This window comes from Alligator mississippiensis, chromosome 2, assembly GCF_030867095.1.
Source record: "Alligator mississippiensis isolate rAllMis1 chromosome 2, rAllMis1, whole genome shotgun sequence".
Taxonomy (NCBI): Eukaryota; Metazoa; Chordata; order Crocodylia; family Alligatoridae; genus Alligator; species Alligator mississippiensis.
In genome coordinates, this window is record NC_081825.1 from 176,921,480 (window position 1) to 176,939,290 (window position 17,811).

Below are 17,811 nucleotides of genomic sequence, written 5' to 3' on the forward strand. Positions count from 1 at the left end.
ATAGAAGAGAAAGGGGATAAGAGTTACTTGAACTGCGACACCATGAGGCACTGCACTGCTCGCATTGACACTGTTCAGGATCAAGCCAAGTAAAAACAAATGCTTCAAGGGGCAAGTAAGCAAACTGAATTGCATGTTTCTGAACTGTCATTTTGCAGTTAAAATATTGATGTGTTAACATATAGGTAAACTTCTTGTGATTTTTTTTGCCCTGATTTGGGAGTAAACCAAATATAATAGTAACAGAATATCCCACCAGATTTTGTTCAGGGCAGCATGTTCCTACTTCTTCTCACAGGAGTGGGGAATTATCTTCTTCTGTGTTGTATCTTTCTTTGCTCACAGGTCATCCAGATCCTGATTGGGGTGATTCACATTGGTTTTGGAGGTGTCCTTGCAGTTTTTATTCACAGCAATCCATTTAGCCCCTCTCCTGCTGTTTTATCAGGGTACCCATTCTGGGGAGGAATCACAGTGAGTAAACAGAAGCATTTCTGAAACAATTTTAGGAGCTTGCTGTGCTTGAGTCAAGGCTCAGGCGTTCACGAGGCCAGAGTCCAAATACCTCAGGTTGATTAAGTGTGTCACAAATGGGGTCTTTGTTGCTTGTTTCTTTGACATGTTTGATCTTAGGCTTTGTTAGCACCTAGCTTCCATGCAAGGGAAAGGAAAATGAAACCCAGGATGATCAGGTTTCCAATCAAGAACTGTTCATTTGTCAGGGCAATTGGTCAAAGGAAGCAGTGGAATGATACAAGAACCACAGGGGCCTTGTACAACAGGTAAAAAGAAATAAGAAGGAAGCATGAAGAGGGGAGGAACCTATAGGGTAGGAGGGGGAGTGCCAGAGAGGCTTATGGTACATGGCTTGTCCCTTTAAACAGTGGATCAAGGTGGGTAAAGATGGCAGCATCCCCACAGGGACAAAGAGGTTAGGAAAAAAATATTTAGCTCTGCACTGGAAAATGACACAGGTCACCTCTCCTGCTTGAACATTGTATTCCAGTCAAAATTTATACCATATTTACTCAAATACAAGACAACCCTGAATACAAAATGACCCCCCCCCCCAATAATTAGATACTATATATGGGAAATAAATACATTTGTTAATTTTCCAGGTATCGAATCTGTATTGGAGAGTTGTCTTGAATCCCCTGCCCAACTGTTACAGCAGGGACAGCAGTGGCTGGAGGGGAGCCAGGTGGTCCCCTTGCCCTCTGCCCTTCCCACTTCTTCCCCCTGCAGCCTTCCTACCCTCCACGATCTGCACTCCCGCACCCCCAGCTCCTCCCGTCTCTGCCCTCCCTCCCACCCCCATCTGTGCCTCTTCCCCCAAACTCCCCTCATTCTGCCTCATCTTCCCTGCTCCCCAATCTCTACCTCTTCCCCCATCTCCCCCCAGTCTCTGCCTGTTCCCTGCCCCCCACCCCCCTTACTGTCAGATGCTGCTCAGACTGTTCTGTCCAAGACCACACTATCTGGATGCTCAGCCATTGTCTGGCCATGCAACAGTGTCAGTCATGTGGATTTGCTTGGCATGGAAAAGCGTTTCTATGTTCTCCAGGGCCCCCAGCTTGAACCAGGGCTGAGCTGCACCTGACAGGGGTGAGGGAAGGGGTGGGCAGCTGCAGAGGGAAGCGGGAGTTGTGGGGGGCAGGAGGCTGGTGTGGGTCTGACTCAGGGCCACAGCCAAAGCCACAGCAGTACCTGCTCCCCCTCTGCTTCGTATGCGAATATAAGGTGAAGGATTTTGGTGGGGAAAATCCTCATCTTACATTCAAGTAAATATAGTATTCTTTAACCTCTTTCCCATCAAGAGATAAGTACGTTATAAGGGTGAAATGAATCCTAACCTAATACAGAGCATCACTTTCTCTTCCCTGAATAGTTCATCGTTTCTGGATCTCTTTCAATCGAAGCTGAGAAGAACCGCCACCTCCAGCTGGTAAATTCCTCTCTAAGATTTCCTCTCTAAGATTTCTTCCTCTTCTATAATGGGGATAAGGGGAAGGACACTTACTTTCTTTCTTCAGGAGCTCTATCTAAGTAGAGCGTAGATGGCAGGGAAAGCAATGACTGTTGATGGAACACATGGGATGTTGGAGGGAAAAATAGAAAAGGCAGATAGAGTCTTCAGGGAAAATAAGGATACAGTCAACCAATGGTGCACAATTCCAACATTGTTGATGGTTACTTACAAGGTGCACTTCCCAATGGAGGGACATCACTAGTGAGATCCACTCAGATTGAGAGCAAACCCTCAGCATGTTTCTAAATAGGATACTGAACTGCATGTTCAACCCCATGTACAAACTAAAGGATCACCACACAAGGGCACAGGATGCACTGTTCTGCGTTTCAAATACTTCCTTGTGAAATAAAGTGGTTTAATAAAGAATTGGAGTCAGCCAGTGGAATTGCCCTGGTGGGCCATGTGCGGCCCATGGGCTCTGTGTTGTGCATCCCTGCTTAAAACCATCCCCTGCATTCTTTCCCAGCAATCTGTTTGTATATTCCTTTCTAGAAGCAGCTCCTGCCTCAAGCTTTGTATTTGTAAAAAAGCAACCAAAAAAACCCCACCTCAATGTAGGAGCCCCACTTATCAAAAAATACTGCTGAAATGGCAGCCTGACTCTCAGGTAACAAAAAACTATTGGGTCCAGATACTCTAGAGAATCAGAAAAAAATATAAAGAGCATTTAGAAGATGAAAGAGAAGAGAGCTTTTCACTTAGACTTTTATTTAGAGAAGCAGATGGCACCTGTGGGACTTTAGGGCATGGTAAAAGTTAAATACAATTTTAAGGTCTGCCCTGAATAAGGACCTGGAGCTGATCAAAAAATGATACAGAGGCTTTCTCCTTCTCCCTATTCATGATTTACCTGAAATACTGAAATTTAACATTTTACCTGTTCTTCCCATAAACTGCTACTTCCTTTTCTATTAATTAGAGAAACAAGTTTTTACAGTGGCAAGACACAAACTCTTCCTGGCATGAGCCATACTCCAATAAATGTGTCATACCAAAAATGCAATAACATTTAGATGGCAGTTGCATATTTCTCAGGTGACTTATAGCTCAGCACTATGCTGTGTAGCTGTTGTCACTAAAGGGCATTGCTTTATTTGTATGAAGTTCTGAAGTTCAGGCTTTTTCTGAATTCCAAGAATTGTTGGGTTCACTAAAAGTTGGTTAAACATTTCTAAATCAGTTTAGATCTTCTGTGTTTTTCTAGATGGAAAAAAAAATCAAGCTCCTGATTTACCCTAGAATATGCACATCCAGCCAAATTCTAATCCACCTGTTAGGTGGATGTAAGCACCTAAATGCAATTCTATACCACTTTGCTTGAGCCCCTGAAATACTGTTAATATAAAAACTGGGGAGTGTAAACAGAGTATACTTCTTTTTTGTGATTCAGTTTTAAATGTTAAACGATATTGTGCTACAAAAGTAGATGCCTGCAAATCAAAAAGATGGAAAGCAGACCAAAAGAAAGCCAGCATGGTTTAATGGCAGAATTTAGGGAGAAACTTGCTAGAAACATAAAAGGTAAAAAATGATTTAAGTACCTTATAAGCCAAAGATCTGCCAGGGAATTACTTGGGCCTCACTAAAAACAGCCTTCTTACCAGAAGCTTAGAGGGTTGCCAGTGTGACTACAATATTTTAAAAGGTCTCTAAAGGGGATCCAGGGAACTACAGGCCAATGAGTCTGATTTCTGTTCCTAGAAAACTGGTAGAAATGATAATAAAAAAAGAATCATTTGGTGTATGAATGAACATGATTTGATGGGGAGGCATCAGCATGGTTTTGTCAAATAGAAATCATGCCTCACCAACCTATTAGAGTTCTTTGAGGGTGTCAAAAAGCAGGTGGATCAGGGTGATCCAACTGACATAGGAACAGGGGGAACCTTGGTCATATTCTGTTTACGCTCCCTTTCAGCTTCCACTTTCTGCCATTGTGTGACAGACTATGAGGGAAGATGGACTTATGGTCTGACCCAGTAAATGGCAGTTCTTATGTTTTTATGTATTAACAGAATTTTAGGACCTGAATAAGGTAGAACAGAATTGCACTTAGGAACCTATGGGCATGTCTCCACATGAATTTAAGTGGTCTTAAATTTAATGCACATTAAGCTAATGCAGATTAAGTGGGTTTTGGCAGGTGTCTACATGTGGTGGGACTTTAGTCCCAGGCCACTTCAGCCCTGCCTGCCATGTGCCCCTATGGCCACCAAGGGGAGTTCTCGCCTCTGGACACATGGGTACCAGCACTTGGCAGCCATGCTGAAGTTAGATCCAGCTGCCAGCATTTGGCAGCCATCTTGGAAACATCCCCCTGCCCCTCACCCTCTGATCCCTGGCCAGCCCCTTCTCTGCCCAGGAGTCACATGCCCAGTACAGGGGGCAGCATGCAGCAGCTCTCTCCTTGCCCACCCTGCCTCCCTGCACAGGGCTGCACCTGCCCATGCCCCTGCCCCTGCCAGTGATGCCCAGCACCCTGCTGCTCCAGCCCAGCCCTTGCCAGCAACAACCAGTGTCCTGTGCTGCAGCTGGCCATGGTGCTGGCCCTGCTGGCCCCAGCAGGCACTTCCTGCCCAGGCCCCAGGAGAGCTGCATACCCACCAGCAGGGGCTAGGGCACTGGCTGTGGGAGGCCCTGGCCAACCCCCCTCCTCCTGCACTCCCCACTCCAGCCCACCTACCCTGCTGCCCACACCCTGCTACCCCATGCCCACCCCCAGCATCACTCTGAGGACACGAACATGGTTGAAACAAATAAAACATTATTACCCTCACAACACCCACCCCCATCCCTCTCCCCTCCTTCTTCAACAAACAGTGCCCCTCCACCAACAATTAAAACTTTGCTTACAAGTGGGAAATTATATAGAGAGAAGGCCAACCCTGGGAGAGCAGGGGTGCCCATCCAGGAGCCCTGGGGCTAGGCTCTGGCCAGCCTCCGGTGGTTGGGTAGACCCAGGATTAAATTTCCTGTGTTAATGTGGAGTCATGCATCTACACGTGAATTAATCTGAATGAACTAATCTGGCTTAAATTTGATACTTGGTTTGGGCAGGTATTAAATTCAGGCTAACCTAGCCTAAAATCACCAGTTTTAAGTCACATTATAGGTGCACATGTGCAGACATGTGCCCCTAATGTGACTTAAATTGGATTCTAATCGCATTAAGTGACCATGTGTTGACACACCCTACGTCCGCTTAAATGCCTAGTAGGTGAAGTAGAATCTGGCTCATCATGTATAACTCTTTGTGTGAGCAACTAAAAGGACTGACTTTCCCCAATAGAGACAAAAGTCTCTATCATATGAGGAAAAAACACTTTGGTACCTTAGCTGGCTGTCTCATGCATGTTTATCCAACGTGGATTAGCCACTGGCATGAGAAAAGATCTCAACTTCTCCCAGTGAAGTCAATGTTAAGACAGTGTAAACTTAATCATCTACCACTCCCCCAACATGCCCACTATCATCAACGTCACATGTTCAAAACTCATGTCAGGTTTCCAAAAATCATGAGATTGTATTGCAAGTTATGATATCTTTAAAAAATATCTATCTAGCTGTCTATATAGCTAGGCTAGCTACTGTATTTACTTGAATATAAAGCAGGCCCCTCCAACCTCTTCAGCATGGGGGGAAACGTCCCTTGTCTTATAATTACATATGAAATGGAGGGGGGAGCAGGAGGCTTCTGAGCACTGATTCTTTCCCTGAGGCTGGGTTGGGACTAGAGTCAGACTCGCAGCAGCCTCCTGCCTCGTCCCCTCCTCCTCCCACCCCCCTCCCCACTCCTGGCTTCCCCTCTGTGAGGAAAAGCAGGGTTATGTTTCAGTGTAAAGTTTCAGGGACTGGTTATTAGTTTAGCAAAGCCTGCTACCTAGAAATAACCTAACCTTTGTATGTCTTTTTCAGGTGAACAGCAGCCTGGAAATGAACATTATCAGTTCCATCTTCTCATTGATTGGGATCATTCTTTTCTTAGTAGAGCTGAGTTCTAGTTTATTCACCACCAATCCTGTACAAAAGGTACTTCTGTCAATAAATGACTATATTGTGTAATGGGCCATTATGCTGGGTGTTTCAAAAACAGGCTCTTGGAATACTTCATGTTACACACAGATCTAGATGACCTACATTTCTGATTTAAAGCAAACAGCAAATACAGTAAAATTGCATCTAAAAGGCCATATTGGCAACACAACCCCTCTCCCCAGATAGAACCAAAGTGAAGTTCTCAGCACCCAAGGGTAGCTGAAATGTTCAGTGCAACCAAAATGGCTGGGTACTAAGCACTAAAGTCACTCAGAAAAAGTGGTCTTTTTGCACAAAAACTCAAAAAAAAAAAAAAAAAAGACAGCAAAAATATTTTCAATTTATGTTTTTCATGGAAAATACAGAATATTCAGCTGAAAAAAAAGAAAGAAAAGAAAGAAAGAAAAAAGCAAAAAAAAAAAAAAAAGAACTGAAACATTTCTTGGTTTGATTCTGAACTTGCTCTAATTCCTTATGGGAGGGACTTGCAGGGTTGATGCCAGTGCCAAATCATAGGGGGTGCACGTGCACCCCCTAGGAGCACTGATGCACCCCCTGACATGCTGTGCCTCCCTGTTTAGGTGACTGGCAGGGAGGGCAGGTGAGCACCAGCCGGGGAGTGGGGGACGGAAATGCCGTGCTTTCGGGAGCACCATGGCTGCTTCTGGGAGCACTGCGGCCTCTTCCTGGTTGGTGAGATTGCCTCCCCCCCGTCAGTGAGATCAGCTGCGGAGGAACACCCCGTGGTTGCTGACTGGTCACGGGGGGGATGTACCCCCTCCTCCCGCTACTCAAGAGGCACCAGTCACCCATGCTATCAATCTCTTCTCAAAGCTGGATGCTCTGATTAGACTACATCTCCCATGAAACACTTTTCTTTCTACAAATAGAAGTAAGGTGTCATTATCATCATTTAGCCCTGGTGCTCCATGGGACAATAAATCCAAGTGGGAAGCCTGGCCCTTACAGGAGAAATGGAATAGAGTGCACATGGACTAGCAGTCCTATGAGGCTCTGGGGTAAGATATTTGGAAATGAAACGTTCCATTTTTTGAAAAAGATATTTTGGTTTCAAACTGAAAACAGAAAATGATTCAGGTCTTAGGTGTCAGGATGTCAAATAAGGTGTCAAATAAGGATTTGATTTTTATTGGCAACTGATGCTTGTGCAAACAAAAGAAGTCAGAAACCCAACTTTCCATTGAAAACTCAATTCAGATCAAGGTCTTGTGATTAGCACCACCTAGAAGTCTGGCAAATCTGTCCAGCAGTCTCTTTGAGAACCCAGGATACTTACTGCTTTTGGGTTTAATCTTACTCTACTTTGCACTTTTGTGATGTCAGTTTTGTCTAAGTGAAGTGGAGATAGTTATGGATCTCACTGCAGCCCTGTTCATTGTGTTATCAACGTGTTATCATGCATTATCTCAAGAGTAACTGGCATCCCACATGGCTCTGTCTTCCACAGGCTGTCTGGACGGGTATGGCAATTATGCTGTTCCTTTTTGCTGCAACGGAGTTCTCTATCGCAGTCTCAGTCTCACATGTCGGATGTCAGGCAACCTGCTGTGGACTGCAAAATGCTGTGAGTATTTTAGCTCTCTCAGTGGGACCTGAGTCTGAACATGTTTTGAAGATAGCAAGAGATGTTCTTCTGCTGAGCACCTTTCCTTTTAAGAGGGGAATACCTGGGAATGTAATTTGTGTCTGGGGTGAGAGAGGGAAACAGAGAAAGACAACTCTTGAGTTAGGGATAGCTGAAATGCATCTGCCAAGTGTTTTTCAGTGGGAAATTGAATCTTTGACAAATGGAAGTTGCCTCCCTCCCCCCTATGATAATATTTTGTTAAAATGCAGAACACTCAAACTCCAAAATATTTGGAGTCTAGATGGCACCATAGGGTTTCATGGGGATTGTAGCTCATTTACTTTTAAGTTCTTGTTGCCCTTTTCAGGCAGGGCCCTCTGACAGTAGATCTTTCATAATGATCCACTATGAATGTGCATCTCCACCCCTTACCAAGAGGATATATATATATTGTTCAGCAAAATAATTTCACATAAGAGAAAGGGATGTGTAAAGCACCTAAACTATACCTCCACTAAAGCATTATGTCATCAGCTTGAATCAGCTTCTTTTGGGGTTGACAAATTTTGATCTTCATTTTTGCTGAGACTTTTGTCAGGGGCAGGGAGTACCCTACCAGTTCTTGCATGACTTCTAACCAAGCTGCTGGCATGATGGTCTAGCTTAATACATTTTAATCTGAGAATAAAAATGCCACAGAATTGACTTTCATTTTTCAGTCTTCTAATACCTACCAGGCTGCATTTCATTGCATCCTAAGTTGGGGGGGGAAATAGGAAATGCTAATTAATCCATATCTTCAGCTAGAAAACCAATGGGCCTGTCCATGTGAATATTCCTTTGATGTGGAGTCCTCATATGAGGTAGCCTATTTGTCTCCCATGCTGGGAGCAAGTGTCTGGCACTGTGCTGGCAGAAATGCTCTCTGGTGGCCATCACCAGGCTGAAGTTCCCAGCTTTCACATTTTCTATGAAAAAATGAATTCTTCCACTGGGAGCAGACTCTGTTCCTGAGAAGCTTCATCTAGCCCCAAAACACTTTTGACAAATTTTCCACTAGCCTTGGCAGGGAGCACAAAGCTAAAATGGAGGCTGATATTTGTTTTTTTATGGGAACCCAGAAGTGACACAGACTCAACCCCTCTTCCTAGTACAGTGGGATGTACAGCCACATGTAGATGAAATGAGAGGCACAACACTTTAAAGCAGGCTAAATGCTTTTGCACCACTTTAATGGTGTTGGTGTTTGCACGCCTTGGCAGCATATTGCGCATTAATTCCAGCTGCTGTAGGAAATTCAGTGACGTAATGTGCCTTAAGTGACTTGGGGGGCAGTAAACTAAAACTCCTTCGAGGAGTTTTAGTTTGCTGCCCCTATAGCCATGGAGCAAAGCACTGGGCTCCGTGCAGCTCAGGGGCTCTGCAGGAAGCCCTGCAGGCAGCCTGGCAGCAGACTATGAAAGCAGGCTCTGCCCAGGAAAAGCTGCAAGCCTGATCTTCCCCCCCGACCCCTGGAGTCTGCCTGCCTGCCTGAGCTGTGTAGCGGCCCAGTGCCCCTCAGTGGCTGCGGTGCCCCCCGGGACCACCCAAGCCGGGTGCCTGTGGGCAGGTGCCACCTGTGGGGGGGCCACCACTGCTGCAGAGGGAAGCACCAGCCCCCACCCCCCACACTCCAGGGACCGCTTTGCCCACCTGCAGCTGGTCCTCCCCTCCCTGCCAGAGAGGCAGGTAAGTCAGCGGGGTGTGTGGATGACATGGGGGTTTCATGAGCCCTAAATTGAAGAGGTGTTTTTTAAAACTTACCACTTCAATTTAGGGCCCCTGTTTCATCTACACACACCCTACCATATCAGCTCTTTCAGAGCTCAACAGCAAACAAATCACAATCAGGACCCCAAAGAGCTTCTTGATTCTGTAAGCAAAGTTTACCAGACAGAGCAGCATTTTACAGCACCTTTTGCCTTAAACCTCCAGGGGGGTTGTAAGCTGGTAAGGTAAATGAGTAATCAAGGTAAATGACACTGGCACATCTCAAGCACTTGCTGACAGTGGTAAGCATTAGAAGGGTGTTGACAATAACAGGAGTGACCAGTGGGATGAGGAAAGTCATTTTTTTGTTTTGCAGTCTGTGTTTTTTGTGCCATATCGTGTCAACACAGATGTTGGAGCTCCATCTGCAGCAGCATCCTCAACTCAAGTTTATATCAATGCAGCTGCCAATCCCTGAGCTGAGACTGAGTTGGGGGAGCTAAATTAACTTTATTGCACCTGCACCAGCAGCAGATGCTCTAAGGAGTAAATCCCTGCCCTGCATGATCCACTTTTATTCCATTTCATGAATGCACTTCCAGCACCCAAGGCTTCACTGATTACCAAGGGACTATATTCTTCTCTTTCTTTATCATTTACTGATTCTACACTGTATTAAATGACATGGGGAGTTGATAGAGCTACTCCATCGAGAAACAGGCTTCTCTCCTGGTCATTTCCTTTACTGGCTTCTTCAATAAAGAGATTGAAAAAGGATCCTGACTCATTTACTGTAATGCACTGGTTCAGAGGTGCATGTGGTTTGCTTGTGTGCCTATGAATATGCGTGGCACATATGCCAGTATGTATGCACCATATTTTCATGTAGCATAAGTGTACACGGTGTGTGTAAACCCATATGTAACTCTCAACACATCTAAGTTGTGAAGAAAGGTGTCCCTTTGCATTAAAATTGTCACTATAACCAGAACTACTTGGTTTGCAAAGGGCTTCCTAGCGGCTTCCACACATCTTGCACTTCCCGATCTAACTGATGCAATAGGATATACCTAGGGGGCAGGGGCCATGAACAGAAGCCCTTGCTGTAATTCCTCTCTTCCAACTGGCTCACAACCAGTGCTGGGTACTGGGAGAAGCCTATTGAGATAGAGGGGAATAGCTCCAAACATAAAGTACTTCTAGGCTGCATTGACAGCATTACCAAACAGTCTAGCTATAGCAGCATGGATATCAGTGTGGCTGATTTTACTAAAACAAACAACTCATAGTGAGACAACAATATGTAGTATCTGTCTGTAGCAGCCCTTACTACATGGGGCAAGTACTGCTACTGAAGAAAGGTGTTGGTTTCTAGAAAAGTAGTTATTTTCTTTGTATTTGTCTGTTGGGTACCATCAATTCAAAGAGTTTATTTTATTTTTTTAATGAACAAGATACTGCCCAAGGTTTGACCCAGTAATCCCACAGCATTTCAAATCCTTATTTCCAAATTGCTTTTCATCTCAATTTTCTTTTATATTCTATTACAATCACATTTTTACAAAATGAATCGGAACAAAACATTTTGATTGACCCAGAGCCAACTGGTGGGTGGGGGTAGCAGGAGATTTTCGTCTTGTAAGAAATTTCAAAATTATTTTTGATTTTGTTCCGTTTGGTTCCAAACTGAAACCTTTCCCATAAAACCAAACAGTCCATTTACTGATCAGCTGTAGCATAGGCTTGCCATATAGGGCAAGCTCCATGGAAGTTACTAAGCTTCTCCTTGTGAAAGCAAGTTCAGAATTTGAACTTGGTAAATACTGGTGTGTTGCACCCTGTGTCTGTGCAGCTACCTACTAGTTGCATTACTTCCTTGCAAAGATGAAATCCCAGTGAAACCCCAGTTAGTAGGTAGATGCATCAATGAGTGAATGGTAGAGATGTGCTGGGGAAGGTTGGATGAGGAGCGTGGTGGCTTCCTGAGTTCTACTAAGGGTCTTCCCATTCATTGCTCCATTCATGGAGAGAGAGCCCCAGGGATCAAATCAGAGTGAGCTCCATCAGCCAAGTGTCACAGAAGAATGAGGGCTCAAAAAGGATGAGAGGAGATGGTGGAATCTCTGGGAAGCGAATGGAGGTCATTTTAACAGGGGGGATCAAGAAGGACCGGGAAGGCAATGTGCCTGCAGGAAGGTTGGGGTGTGGGGGGCGGAGACGGGGGCAGCGGACAGGGGAAAGTTGGAAGGCACCCCTTGACCACACTATTAGAAATTATATAATGCATCTCTCTAGGGGACTATAGTATGGGACATAGAGTGGCCCTTGGATGCCAGCCTTAAGCAAAAAGAAGAAATAGCAGAACCTGGTCCCCAGGCAGGACACTGAACCCTGAGGGACTGAATCCCACACATCTCTTAGACATTACTAGAAGCATCAGTGTCCTGAAAATATTCCCAACTGCTCTCAGCACTAACAAGGAGTCATTCTAATAGCTTCCCCAGGGACTTCCCTAAAACATCCTGACTCCAGAGGCCCTGTGGGGAGTAGAATTGCTCTACTCAGGAAAATCCAGTATAAATCATCCATGCCCTTCATCCAAATGGGAACCCTCTGGAGTTGATTCAGTAATGTACTTTCCCTTCTTCAGGTAAGTCTGGCTGCTCTGGGTTACAGAGGAGAGGTGTCTATCCAGTAGGATGTCATTCACCCCCTCAGGATTTCCTGGGATGAAAGTATTGTGAAGCTCCTTCCCTGCTTACTCCATGTCCAGTTTTCAATCCTAAACTTCCAAGGGCTTAACTGGAAATAATCAATACCCCTTTCCACCCAGGAGGGGCTGTGAAGGGGCGATATTCAGATATCCATGCAGTACGCCACACACATTTGACCAGAGCCACCGGCTAGACCAAGGGGTGATTCCAGAATCTACATTTGACACGTTGTGTGCAAAAGGGTTGCAGTGACTACTCACATCCAGCTTTGACATTACAATTGGTTTTACTGAGAGGTTTGCTGGGAGAGGCTCTGTGGTTACCACAGTTGTATTCAGAAAGGACGTAGTGTCAAGAACAAGGTGTAGACAAGGAGCAGAAAAGAGCATGGGTCCCCTCTGAGATACAGACTTTCATGACCATGCATTGTCTTCATAGCCTCCATACACAGTGCCTTGCTGCAGTGTCAGCTTGGGTCACCCACTAAGTCTGAGATCCCAGGGTCAAAAAAAAAACAGAGCCTGGCCAGTTGGAGTCATTCTCTGACTGCCAGCCAGGTTTCCTGCCATGACTGCAACCCTGGGAAGCCCTCAGGACTCCAGGTAAGACTGCTGGGGCCAGCACAGTTGTTGGCCCCAGCTTCCCCTACCTCATCCAGGGTAGCCTGCCACATGCCAGAGCGCACATGGTACAGGTGTTCCCTGGGGATAAGTACTTGTCCCCAGGGAATCAAACATCTGTGATTGTCTGGACATGCTCAGGTTAGGCAGTCAAGTTGCAGAGGAACCAGTGATTGAGGACATTGTGTCACTACCAGCTTCCAAAGCATACTGGTGTGCGGGCTGGGCCCCGATCCCGCCGCCAAGTGCGAGTCGGGAGGGGCGATCCGCGGCCCGTCTTTTGCGCACGCGGACTGTGGCCAGCAGCCCGGGCACGCGGGGTCGGAGAAAACTGGTGGCGAGCTAGAATCAGTCACAAACGCGTAGTGGTTGATTGAAAAGATTATTTACTTACACCCAAAGATGGTAGTGGTGTAGGCTGGACAGTTTTCCAGGTGCAGCTCCGCTTAAATCCTCGCTGGAGGACTACGACAAATTCCTTCCCACGGAGTTGTTTAGGCTCCACGGGTTCGGCAATTCTTTCCCACAGAGTTGTTGAAGCTCCGCGGGCTCAATTATTAAGCCTCTATTGCCTGCTTGAGACGCGTTGGGTCCGTGAGGATCTGCAGCGCTTAGAGATCTTCACACTGGGTGAAGTCTCCTCCTCCTGTTGTTCATGGAGTCCTCCGACTTGGGCGGAAACCACTCGAGCCTTTTGTACGGCTAGCAAGTCAATAGCTAGCCGCCACGTGCACCTACATTCAGAACCGGCCAATAAATTGGCGCGAATCTGAATACAAATGGCGCGAACTCCTTTGCACCGTACATCTCTGAGAAGCAAAAGAAATGCACCATGCAAAGAAGCTGCAAATTGGCGGGAAATCCCCCATTGCACCAGAGTTCTCTCCCGCAGCAGAGAACTCTACCGTGCAAAGAAAGCTACAATTTAGGCGGGAACAATAATTTAGCGGTGCCGAAGCGCACACAAACAAAAACCACAACTTTGGGTTGTGACAACTGGGAGGGGATGAAAGTCCTGACTGAAGAGGAAGGGAGGGGGCAAGAGTTGAATACTTACAGAGTGACCTAGGAATGATAAAACCCTCTTTCCAGTCTCCATTGAGCAAAGCAGAAAGACTCCCATATATTTAAATGGGAAGGTCTGCTTCAGTAGGGTTCATGACAGTATGTAAATGACTAATAAAATCCCAGCCTATTGAAATCAATGAAAAAAAAAATCTCATTGACTTCAATAGATGCAGGATTTCATCGTTGGTGCCCTCCATTTTCAAAGGCTTTGAATGCCTTTGGTTCTGGCTGGCTTTCATGGGGTCTGTGAGTGCTGAGAGTCCCTGAGGACTGGCTATGGGTTTTAAAACATTTGTTTAGTGTAAAGCAAACACTTGCTTAGTGGACCATGAGGGAATACAATATTACAATGAAGTAAGGAAAATTCAGGCTAGTTATCACATAAAATAACTGAACAGTGCTGTAAATTGGCTATAATAAAACCACAATCACCTATCATTAAGTGTTAGTATTGAAGCACTATGAAACATAGGCTACTGGTAATTGAATTTAACACTGGGCACATGTACATGCTATGTTACCATACAGTACGCTACAGTGACATAGTGATCATGTGGGTCTATATGTGAACACTGGCTATGTTGCCGTAGCAGTGCTAATAGCACACCACTATGGCAATGTAGTGGGGAAATCTTCCCATGTGCCACCAGTATGGCACAGTATGGGCCACAGAAAGCAGCTTGGCAAGGCAAGAGGTGACATTTTCCCTCGTGAAGGCTTTCATGGTGGCCAACATTTTGCTGGAGAAACTTGATTACTCAAAGTTAAGGGACTACCTGAACCAAAATGTGCCAAATGCTAGCAGTTTTCTGGGTGCCAACAAGCTTCATCAGGACTATCTCCCTGAAGTAATGACTTCACATATACAGTCCACAAAGGCTGCCTTAGCAGCATGTGAATCCTTCGGCATTATGGCTGATGAAGCCACTGACCCTCAAGATAACTATGTGCTGCACATTTTATTTGTACTGGTGATCTGGGCAGACTGAGACATGAGCTGGTCCACTTCACATCTGTCAATTTTTCTACCGTGCCTCAAGCCGTCCTGAAGGTAATTGTCAGTTATGGCTCAGACTTTAACAAGATCTCAGAATTCCTGTCTGGCAATGTCATGTACATGTGCAAGGCTTTCTCCAATGTGCTCCAAGGAATGCTGCCCAATGCAGTTCATGTTACCTGCAATGCACACGTGGTATATGCAGTTCCCCAATATGCATAGCCTGGTACCTTCTTTCAGAAAAGCCTTCAAGCACTGTCCAAACCATTAGGTCTGGTATAGGAAGTACATTGCCAGTCAGAGTGGGGACTCACATGGCACTGCACTGCTGCCACCAGAGTCTGTGCTCACACAGTGGAATTTGCGGTGCAATGCAGTCCATTACCACACCAAGTATATGTAGTACGACCACCAATTTGTGAGCAAGGAACTGAAAATCACACCCAGCACAGTGCATGCTTAAGCTTCGCAAACTCTTAGGGTGAAGTGACATTCAAGATCAAGTGACATTTGTGGCTGACAATACCACCCAGTTCAGGGAGCTCCTAATGTGGTTTAAAGGCCAACAGGCTGCGATCTACCATGCACACAGCAAGCTGATCAATATGATAAGCTGTGTCAAAGACAGAATTGCAAGAACTGTCAAGCTGTCCTCATGAAAACCAGTGAAGAAGGGACCTGTTCCAGGCAATAGCTTTGAAGCTGAACCATTACTACAGGTACAACCTCTCACTGCCACCATGGTTAAGACAACCGGCTAGCCCCTTCTTTAGTGCTGCTCACATTTTGGGCCCCAACCAAAGTGAGTTGTGACCTTCAGCTACTGAAAGCAACCTTTGGATGGCAGAAAAAACATGATAATGAATATGCTGCTTACATGAACTTCATCAAAGAGTGTCAGATGTCTGTGCCTGTACTTATATGCTAGGACTCTGTGACCGGTTTTCAAATCTTTGCACATTGGCAAGACACTGCCTTACCTTTCTAACAAACTTAGTGGATGCTAAACATGCCATCTCAGCTTATGGAAAAGTGTTCACCCCACAGAGACAGAGAATGTCTGCAGCAACTGTGGCTGGGTGCAGCATGCTCGCATTTAATAGCTAGCATGAATTGCCTGTCTCAAGGATAGCATTCAGTTTCAGTAAATTCCTTTTTATAATGTCCTTTAATAAAGTATTTTGCATCTGTATTCCATCAATTTAAGAGTGATAGCCTGCTGAATGAAATATGATGCAGAATAGTCACAGTACGGATGATCACCTACCAACAGTCAATATAGAGCTGATGAAAGAACAGCTAGAGAGGCTGGATATTTATAAGTCAGCAGGACCACTGGCAAATCTTTTTGAGAATTCGTGGCACTCAGGAGGTCCCAGAAGACTGGAAGAGGCACAGTGTTGTGCCCATCTTAAGGAAGGAGAGGAGAAAGGACCCAGGGAACTACAGGCTGATAAGCCTGACCTCAATCCCATGAAAAATCATCAAAAAATTTATCAAGGAGTCCATATGTGATAAGCTAGTAGAAGGCAAAGTTCTTAATGACAGCCAGCATAGTTTTGTCGTGGGTAGGTGATGTGTGTCTGACTAACCTCATCTTCTATGACCAGGTTACTCACCACCTGGATAAGGGAGATGAGGTCGACATCATTTACTTGGACTTTATGAAGGCCTTTGACTTGGTGTCCCTTGAGGCTCTCAAGATAAAACTAGGGGACTATGGACTCAACAATTCAACAGTCAGATGTGTGGGAAACTGGCTGTGGGGTTGGACCCAGACAGTAGTAATAGATGGATCTATGTTGACCTGGTGGCAGGTAGCCAGTGGGGCCCCTCAGTAGGGGTTTGTAAACAGGCCCTATTCGATTCAGGTTTGGCCCGAATCAGGGACAGTGGTTCAATTTGTTGATTCGGATCACTGTCCCTGATTCAATTTCTCCAAATCTGAATCTGAAGATTTGATGCTGATTTGGAGAATCAGCAATTCGGACATAGACACAGCTTTAAAGGTTTTTTTCTACATATCTTGAGGTAGCAGGAGCATCCCACAGGAGTGTGGGGGGCCCTCCACATGCTTGGAAGCGAACCCAGAAGTGGACTGGAAGTGCTTCTGGTCCACTTCCAGGTCTGCCAGGGAGCATGCAGGGGGTGGTCCTCACATCCCCCCAGCTCGGCAATCAGTCGCAGGGGGACCCCAGGTGCAACCCCCAAACCCAGGAGGCACCAGTCACTGAGATAAGGATGTGCGGGGGGGTGGGGAGTGTTGTTTGCCCTGCTGGCTACAGCATCACAGTGACAGCTCGTGTTCATACTATGGTCTATTATTACCCCTAGGTCTCTTTCAGTCATGGTGCTAGGCAGTTTGGCGCCACTGAGCTTGAAAGTATGTTGGGCATTGTTTGTCCCCAGATGGAGCACTTTACACTTCTCAATGTTGAACTTCGTCTGGTTCTGGTCCGCCCAACTTGCAAGCCTGTCTAGGTCCGCCTGTATCTTCAGCCTGTCTTCAAGTGTGACCACGCTTCCCCATAACTTGATATCATCTGTTAACTTGGCTAGTGAGCTCTTCACCCCCACATCCAAATCATTGATAAAGCCATCAAAAAGCACTGGATCAAGCATGGACCCCTGAGGGACACCACTGGCCACTTCTTGCCAGGATGACACAGATCCATTCATTAGAACTCTCTGGGTCCTACCCTGCAGCCAGCTTCCTACGCACCTAAGTGTCGAGCAGTTATGCCCGCAATCCTCCAATTTTCCCATGGAAACATCACGGGACACCAGATCAAAGGCCTTTTGGCAGTCTAGGTATACAATGTCAATTTCCTCTCTCTTATCCAGGTGGTGAGTTACCTGGTCATAGAAGAAGATGAGATTGGTAAGACAAGACCTGCCTGCAATGAAGCCATGCTGGCTGTCATTCAGAATCCTACCTTCTGCAAGTGTATCACACATTGACTTGTTGATTAATTTTTACAGGATTTTCCCTGGGATAGAAGTTA

The 17,811-nt window shown here is 45.7% G+C and overlaps 1 non-coding gene across 1 annotated transcript; it reads left to right on the forward strand.

Annotated features, from left to right (window-relative positions):
- Nucleotides 1-627: 627 nt before the first annotated feature.
- Nucleotides 628-10,184, forward strand: LOC109282557 (uncharacterized). The gene is made up of 5 exons (XR_009459569.1): nt 628-782; nt 1,892-1,948; nt 5,951-6,064; nt 7,539-7,655; nt 9,784-10,184. It is a non-coding gene; the product is annotated as an uncharacterized LOC109282557 (transcript).
- The last annotated feature ends 7,627 nt before the right edge of the window (nt 10,185-17,811 follow it).